At 46.4% G+C, this 9,544-nt stretch overlaps 1 long non-coding RNA gene across 1 annotated transcript; it reads left to right on the forward strand.

The window, feature by feature from the left end:
• The first annotated feature begins 4,542 nt into the window (after positions 1–4,542).
• Positions 4,543–8,436, forward strand: LOC146207371 (uncharacterized). The gene is made up of 3 exons (XR_014703241.1): positions 4,543–5,112; positions 5,195–5,355; positions 6,877–8,436. It is a non-coding gene; the product is annotated as an uncharacterized LOC146207371 (long non-coding RNA).
• The last annotated feature ends 1,108 nt before the right edge of the window (positions 8,437–9,544 follow it).

Below are 9,544 nucleotides of genomic sequence, written 5' to 3' on the forward strand. Positions count from 1 at the left end.
TTGTCGAAATGTGACAAGCTGCGAGCACTGGGAGATGAAGAAGGATAAGAAGTCATTATTACCCTTGGTCATTTTCAAAGGCTCCCTGTTAACTGCTAAACATTCGTTTTGAGTGATTCTTCTTTGTGTCCCCAACCCTTTAAGCTTTTTTCTAGAATGCGTTAACGACTTGCCCATTTATTCTCTTCTGTAGAGCTAATGTTTCCAAAGGAATGGCATCGCTAGTTGTTACTACATAGGTGCTGAACACCTGTGATGTTTTTTTTTTTTTTTATGTTTTTACCACATCTCACTCGGCCTCACCGCATGCACAAATAAACACTGTAATTTTCGAAAGTTTAGTTTTGCGCACTGACTCGGCGCATAGCAACTGGCTGTTTAAGCAGCGGCCAGACTAGAAGTGCGAATTAAAGAAAACAAGGCACTGTATGATGCTGTTTGCTCACCAGCGAGATGGTTCGAGAGCGGGAAATAGATTGTGATATAGACAGATCTGGATGGTCGCGTTTTTCGGCTCACATGTCCACACACTGCTTAGTCCTGCTTGTCAATAATTAAAATCAGTTTGTTCTCGCTGAAGATAACCTGAATCATTGTTTCCCCATTGGTGCGCTGCAATTTTTTAGGCAGCTGAAGCTTGGTGCATCCTACCTCCTACATAATTGTTAGTTATATGATCCGTTTAGCTTTCAAATAGCGTATAAATAGCCAGAGGGTCAAAAAAGAAACGCATTCGTTCATTTACGCCTAGCATATGACTTACTAGTAAGATCATCGGTTTTTGTGACTCGACGCTGAACCAGCAGTACCCACTACTACAGCTACTAGTCCGAGCCCCCATGAGTGTTCAAACACGGGCATGCAACAATAATTAAAGCCTTTGAGTGACACAACATAAAAGAATATTGCCTTCTACCGTCCATTGAAAATTTTGACGTGAATTTCGCGATCCTTTCGTACCATTGCACAGAGAGCGCTTGATAGTCAGGGGCATAAATAACGAGCTATTTGTACTGGAAACAAATAATGAACAAAAAAACTCCTCCATAGTTTTGTACTGAATGACCAGTGCGTCGGAACCAGCCAATCAAGAGCCATGTGATCTTCAGGCCCTTAATGACAGCCGCCACTTCCGACGGTGCTGCGCAGCTATTGGTTCTTTCGCGATGCGGAATCCTCACATGTCATAAAGGACTCAGGAAAGACGTAGAATCGAAGGGAAGCTATTTCCAAGGCGAAGAGCTGCGCCGGTTATTTACTGCGGCGCCGACTCGGGCGGCAAAACACATGTGGCTTTATGTGTACCACGTGCAGTTCCGAAGCTGCTCCCAGTTCGCTGCTGCTTTCGTTAATAGGTCTCGCCGCCGTCGGCACCACCGCATGACAAACTTTACATACGTGCTAAACGTATCGCTTCCAGGCACGCTTTCCGCAAATGCGGAAGGTACTACGTCGTGCTCTGTTTATCTTGCGCCATTTTAGCTGCGGGCGATAACTACAGGCACGCTGCGAGGATCCTTTCGTTATAAATAGAACTTTGTTTTCTGTCCCGAAGCAGATTTCGTGGAAAAGGGCCAAGGACTGTGTCGTCGTCGGCTTTTGCGGGAGCCAGGGTCCCCCTCTCTGGGCGTGAAATAAAAATACTGCGGAATGTGATGAACTTGGGGGACATGCATACCTTCGTGCGGGCGCAGTATTTATTCTGTCTCCCTCTAGATACGCTACGTTTGTTTATGCGACATGTCTTACACTCGTGGGGTTGACCATGGTCGTAATTGTCCTTAACAAATGACGTAAGCATGAGCATCATAATGAATACGGAGTTGATGCACGGCTTCTCTCAGGGGGCTTGTTTCTAATACGTGTTTTGAGTCCCTTTCATACCCATGGAATTAGTTTCTTTGTTTAAGCTAAAGACCAGGGTTTCCCATACACTTACAAGAGATGTCACGTGGCCAATGCATAACGACCTACAAATCATCGGCCAGATGCGAAGCCCTTGGGATTTGTACTTTGAGAGATGCTGTATACATAGGATATGCAATGCAATCTTTGTCAAAAGCTTAAAGCCCGTGGGACTTGTTTCCCAGCCGTTTAGTGGGGGAGCATTTGTGGACGTCCTCCAGGCACTTAACATGCGAAGGCATGGGCAGGGAATTAACAAATCCGATACGATATGTAAGATATGGACCGATATGTGAAAAGCAACTGTCGCTGAAAGCACGGAAAGCATAGGTGAAATTTTTCTTTATTATTATTATTTCTTTTTGCGGTGTGCGAGCAAACTGCGGAAAAAGGAAAAACATAATCTTATTTTCTTTTTCTTATCGACTGTTAGATCCATTCGTATGCAATTAATATGTGCGCACTGTGAACGCGGTTCAAGCAAAGCAATAACGTTACCTTCTTTAATTCTTCCTTTTGCAACCGGCGGTCGAGACGGCGGTCGAGAAAACGCGTCTACGTAGCTCAAAAGAGCGTGTGCTCTGAGAATCAGCTTAGGCGTTCAACCCGCTAATAAATGATCATTTTTTAAATATTCACAGAGTCTGGAGCCCGCACCTAGCTGGCCTTAAAGGCCAACATAATGAGGCAGCTTGAATCGCATTTTCATGTTCTAGCTGAGGAAACATTGACGGGAGGTGCGTTTCTTTTAAAGTATACAGCGCGGCAAAGCAACTTTCCTAAGTGCAGATTTAACTGAGGGAATCAGGAATACCTCCTCGCCTTCAAGGAAAGCCTCTGATGGGCGGGTATCCTCCACAGCTCCCCTTCAACCACCCTTCCCGGCCCTTGTCCAGGGTCACAGCTCCGACGGCTACCACAGGTGCTGTTTTATAACAGTAGTAAAAGCAGACCGACATACAAAGGCGCCTCTTAATCACCATCTTCGTCGTCATCATCGGGCCATCTACGTCTACTGCAGATCATGAAGCAGATTCTCGGATTAACGCTATCCTGCGGCAGCTGCGAACCGCCTATCCTCGTGAAACAAAGCATAACTGAAGTCAATGCAGGCCTTTCCGCTGCGGCGCTCTACCGCGAAAAGCCCTCGGAAAACCTTGACCTGCGGAAACGATAGGCAGGGTACCAACGGAATCATCCCCATTCCTTAAACTTCGAGCAACGACCCCGGCACCCGTTCGTTCCTTGTCTTCTCATCCCCCACTTGAAGAATGCAATCCTCGCGATAAAGAGAGAGGCGCGGCTGGGCTGCTGGCTGGCTAGCGGGCAAGCTAAATCAGATTGGGATCTGGCTCTTGCGGCGCGAACGCCGCGCGCCACCAGAGGAGGCGCCGCGGGTCTAAGCCCCGCGTCAGATTGGGCTGCGGCGCCTGTCAGGCTCGTCGAGACGGCCGCTTCAATCCCCGCCGAATCCGACGCCACCCAGCCATATGCTGTTCCGTGCAGTGTACGACGGCGGGGAGGGAGGAGCAAGCCGATCCGATTCGAATTGTCGGAAGAGAAGACGATGCTCCCATACGCCGCTTCAACTCGGACACCATCGCCACGACGAGGATGTCGAGTTGAATTGCTTCGAAAGACGCCCGGGGGGGTGTCTATGTCTTACAAGGGTCACGACGACGCCAAATTCAAGCGTATTACGACTGCGGCGCTTAGTCGGGTGCCGCTTGACTGCTGAATCGAGTCGCAGGCGGGCGATAGGCACTGATGTGTCACAGTTTGTGTTTCGTCCCCACTGCACACAACTGTGTAAATACTGGCTGTCCGAGACACACTGGGGCAGCTGCCGCTATCCGTGCTGAAGTCGGGGCCGCAGCCGCGTGCCCTGCCGGGATTATTATGCTCGGCCAGCGGAGTTGTTCGCTGCTGAGTGAGAGAGAGAGACAGGGAAAAAAAGAGAGAAATAGAAATAAGTTTCGCTTTGCGAAGCATACGGCGACGGCTTGGCGGGAAGGCTGAGGGCCGACGAGGCGACTGGAGGCGACTGAATGTGACTGCGATCGGCGGTCTGTGCGCCGGCGGATTCTCAGACCTACACGAATGACGAGAGGCCCAGTAACCACCTGCGCCTGTCTTTCAGCTTTCGCGCTGTTTTTCACTTAATCAGCATTGCTCCAACCGTGGGACGTCACCCCTACCCGCACATTAAGTTAAACCCTTCCTGGCAACGTTTTGCACTGCGTTGCGCTGTTCGATACATTAGGAGGTCAGCAGTCGTGGTCTACGGTGACTGGATGTTTTTGAAAATTGCCCGATCCTTACAATGACAACCACTACAACCAAAAGTTCATTTTGAGTGATACTGATCAGTGCCAGAGAGAGCAAACTTTTCTTGCTCTATATCTTTTCAAAACAATGTCAGGGGGCGCTCCTGGCATTGCGACGACGTCGTGGCTGCCGGTAGTCATGGCCGATGGGGAAAACTTAAGTGGTAGGCCTCGTTGCCTGCGGCTGGTGCGGTGAACAGGCGTTTCCTCGAATGTATGACCAGCACTCCTGCTTAGCGGAGGGGTACGGGACATCAGACCTTACCTCCACCTGATTTGTCACGATGTTGGTCACTGGGGCTAGCTTAAAGGGGTCGTGAAACGTTTTCCGGAAATTTTGCACGGCTTAGTTAAATGGAATCCTTGTCCTGCATCATATAATATACCTCGATTCGTTTCATCGCCCGCGTTGATTTAATAGCGACAAAAACAGAATTTCGGTTTCCTAGCGCGCGTCCTCCTCAACTCAACAGAGTACGTCATAGCGCTAAGCCAATGAGAAGCTCCCGTTGCCGGAGCCTGCTGAGCCAAAGTTGACCAAGCTCGGTGTATTTTAGAGGTTCTAATTGTGCCCTACTCTACGCTCACACAGGGTTTTTTAATATGGCCGACGCCTAGGTTCCTTCCTGGGTTCCAGCGTCGCTGTGCTGCTATAGTGAACTAGAATATAGTCGCTACTGTTAAAACATGGTTACATCGTGGGCTTTGAGCCTTACGCCGACGCAACTTTTCGGGTGCCAGGTCGGCGAAGATGGACCCTGCGAGCGACCGGTACAGTAACACTTGTGTCGAGAGGCCGCGGTAACCGCGGCACAACTCCGGCTTGCAGAAGCCCCGACCGTCAGCCTCCCGATCCCAGCCGTTTCGGAACTACGCATTGGTATGTATGTCCGAGTCTTGCAGCCTAGCCTACGTTTGACCGTTGCGAGAGTGCGCAATCGCTAACCGAAGCTTTCGAACAGGTGCAGCTGCGGGCGGTGCGTGCCGATGCCGACTGCTCTTGAGAGCATCTGGCGAGATCCCGGCGGCGACTACGTAGCTGAAGCAGCCGTCTGGGTGTTACAGATCATCCGCATTTACTCCAAATGCTTCTTGATCATGGACTGCTAGTCGAGAACACAAGGTAAGAACCTTGAGCGAAAGGCGACATAACTTGAACAAGCGGCACCTGTTTTTCATTTTCTCGAGCGAGAAATGCTGTAATGAAATCTATTGCGGAAGGCAGTGTTAATAAAATAAAGCTTCCCCTTTAACGTTACTTACCTGCGATCATCTACACTGTCTACAGTGTTGATATTGCGCCACGTTAGCGCGAACACATCGCTGGTTTTCATATTTTTCTTGTTTTCGTAGAAGCGCATGAGCATGACGTTTCACCATGCAAATTACTGGTTTGCTTAATTCCATGCACGAGTAAATGAGAAAACACGCATCATCTGATAGTGTGAACTTGCTAAATGGAAAGGGCATGCACATTGATGTGAAGTAACGAGGGGGGGGGGGGGGGGACGCTGTCCGGACAAATTTGCTTGTTTTATTAGCCAGTTATGACCTTCAGCAAGTGCAGCACTTCAAAACATAAATACATAAGGAATGCCACAAGAAATGCAGTAAATAAGTACAAAAGCAATCTCATTTCGGAGGACTCTGTGCTAGTAGCCTGTCTCCTGCGGAAGCTGTGGGAAAATGCACTAAAAAACAACACAGAAAAGAAAAACACACAGAGCAGGACTGGCTTCTGCAGACGATCACTAACTAGCCCGACAACTCTTGTTATAGCCTGTCCCCACTTGCTGCCAGAACAATCACCATACCAGCACTCAAAGTTTTATTTGCTAGTTTTTTTTTTACCCACTTGCATTAGGTGAGTGTTGTATAGTGTGCAAATATAATTAAAAAAATTGACTTCACTGATACCATCATCAACACCTGCACACAGTAAACCTCTCCAAAATGCTTTGACACTGACATTTTACATGTGCTGAAATGTAACAACCAAAAAAAAAAAAAAAAAGAAAGACGTTCTCCCAAAGGCCAGTACACCGAAACTTCCACAGTTTGAGTAAGTGTTGGAAATTTTACAGTTAGCAAATGAAGTTATAGAGTAGTTTTGCGGCACTTGCAGAAAGTTTGGCACGTGCCGTGTTGTGGGAAAACAACGGAGAGCTGTTGACAGAAGTGCACTTGTAGTTTATGGCTCCTTCGAATAGAATGACTCCATGCACAGAGCTGCTTAATGCATAAGTCGCATACTTAACATCTTCGTGCTATGCGGATGATATCAGCCTGGACATTGACATCGGCCACAACACTAGTATAGAGGGTGTAAGACGACTACCAGGTTTTTTCAGTCAAAAGCTGCATTGCCTTCAGGCATTATTTTGCTGCAGTAGCAAATTGTGATTGCACTGGAGTTCTAATATTGGGTGGGTCTCATTCTCTCTCAATCACCTGCAGCAGAATTCAAAGTTTGCCATACTTCCAGGGAGAATAAATTGACAGTGAAAGTTACACTGTACAGCTTCTGTTAGATGGGAATTAATTGTACAGATGCATGAATAACTTTCAAATTTGTAAAAGACCTAAATCATATTTTCATTTTGCTATGCTGAAAAGTGAATATTGCTTTTTCTCTTGTCAACAGGAGGCACCACTACATCTGCTACAGCCAGCTTGCGCACTGGCTTTGGGGATGCCTCGGCAGACATCACAGTAAAGTCCTCCCTATTTGTAATGCAAGCCAAATAAGGGAAAGGTTTCCATCTGACAGTTACACTGGTTTCCAGTTTGTGCAAGGTTTGTAGAGTCATCACCTTATTCATTCTGAAACAAGCCGGAAAATATGAGAAGAGAGAATTGCATGACAGCTGGACTAATAACTGGAATTTTACTAAAGGATAGAGGCAAAAGAAGACTTGCACAGAGATGCACATGTAAAAAAGGCCCCAAAAGACTGTTGACCGATTTCTTAGCCACACACACGTCCTTAGCCTTTTGCAGTATAGTGTGCCTTTGGACTTGGATCTGTGGCTTCCCTTTTGTAACGAGTGATTCTTGACCATAAGGAATTTGCTTTTTTTTTTTAGATTTTGATTTTTTAGACCCTTTCTGCTTTCCACGCTTTCACTGCTTTGGGGGTTTTTCGTGCACGTGCATTTCTGTGCGAATCTTCTTTTGCCTCTTTCCTTCAGTAACATTTCAGTTGTTAGTCAAACTTTGTCTTGTGCTCCTCTCACGTGTTTCGTCTTCTGGCTGGTTTTAAGATGAATCAGTACCAACTCATCCAGTTGTTAGTCTTGTTGATATCACTAGCCTGACTGCACCCACTGCTGGGCAAATGCTTCTCCCATATCCATCCGAATAACCCGATCCTGTGCCAGGTGCATGATTCTCGCAAACTTCCTAATTTCATCTGCTTGCCCGAGTTTCTGCCGCCCCCTGCTAAACTTGCCTTCCCTTGGAATCTAAAAGACATATATAGGCTCACTTAGAATGAATTTTGTGTACTCACTCCCTTCCTTTACCTTTGATGGGTAGAATTTTTCTTCTTTTGGAACTGACCGCAGATACATCAGCTGCATCCATATGATCCCCGCAGACTTCCTAATCTCATCTGTCTGCCCGAATTTCTGCCGCCCCCTGCTACGCTTGCCTTCCCCTGGAATCTACAAGACATATATAGGCTCACTTAGAATGAATTTTGTGTGCTCACTCCCCACCTATACCGTTGATGGGTGGAATTTTTTTTAGCACTGACCGCAAATGCATCATAATTGTGCAGTTGTGTATATACCTGCTTGTATAGATGTCTCTCCCATATCTATCCAAATAACCCGATCCTCTGTCAGCTGCATCCATCTGATCCCCGCAAACTTTTTATCTGCCTGCCTGAGTTTCTGCTGCCCCCTGCTATACTTGCCTTCCATTGGAATCTACAAGACATATATAGGCTCACTTAGAATGAATTTTGTGTACTCAATCTCTAACTATACCTTTGTTGGATGCATTTTTTTTTTATTTAGCACTGACCTCAACACATCATGATTGTGAAGCTGTATATACACATTTGTATATTTAGGAGAGAGGAAGACAGCAAAGAAGCGTGAATAAAAGATGTCTTGCTCTAGGTCAACTTCCTTCTAGCCTAAAAATTTTGTATGTGCTGATGAACCTGCGGCTAACCAATAAATTATTTTGAAAGCAACATGTCTCTAACACTCATTTGGTAACATTAGATAATGCCCAAATGTACTACAAAGTGGTGGTCCTTGTGGCACTGACAAACCTAGATTTTCTAGTTGCCGCGTTCACCTTTACACGGCCTCGAAAAATAGTGGCTCATGGGGAATAGAAAAATCAAACCGTTTTCTGCAAAAGCTGCTTTGAAAGGTGGCCACTATTTTCAGCATTTTGCAGTCTCATTCAGAAGCAAGCCAGCATAATCTGCAATCTGTAGACATGCATACAATAATATGTGCCTTATACTTTGAAATGTACCAGACTTTAACCAGTCATAAAACAGCGTGCTGAAAAGGTATGTATAGTAAAGCCTCCTTCGTTGATGATACCCGTAGTTTGCATGAAAACATCTGCACTAGAACCTGCATGACGTTGAGTTAATTGGCCTGCTGGTTGAATATGCCACCAAAATGCTGGTAATACAATGAACTTTGTCGGTGCTGGGGTCAAGTCTAGAAATATAAAGTTGGGATGATTTAATTGTGAAACCTTGCTGCTGAATTCACTGCAGGCTAGAATGTAACAGGATTAAAGGGCAGCTGTAGACGTAAGGGCAGTCCACATTGTCACGGCATCTTATGCGTCCTAGTACACATATCTACATACCGTGCATGTTTTGCTAGTAAACAATGTATCCACAGATTTGCGAAGCTCCAAGAATGCTACACTGATGCTGTCTGAGTAGCTGCTTGTGTCGCTGAATATTGTGAAAGCCTTTTGATGGAACGAAAACTGCTTGGTGAATACTTATGCAGAGTGAGGTTGGTCAGGAGCGCAGGTGATATGTACACCCTCGCAATTCAACCATACAAGCACAGACTGTATGATACTCATACAAATTGAAAAATATAAGGGAAGGAATTGAACTGAAGACTTCGCGGTTCGACAGTCCAAACTTCTACTACATGTGCTTTGGGCTGTGTGTGCTAGCCCGCCTGCAATCTGATTGCCCGAGCCAGGAAAATGGTACACACCCATATGAGCACCACTCCCAGTACTCTTTAACATGTACATAGAAGTGCAGGTGCTTGGGATAAACCTTGGCTGCCACAATGCACCTCAAACAATGGCAT

Source organism: Amblyomma maculatum, chromosome 1 (assembly GCF_055883805.1).
Source record: "Amblyomma maculatum isolate TAMU_Amacu chromosome 1, ASM5588380v1, whole genome shotgun sequence".
Classification (NCBI taxonomy): Eukaryota; Metazoa; Arthropoda; class Arachnida; order Ixodida; family Ixodidae; genus Amblyomma; species Amblyomma maculatum.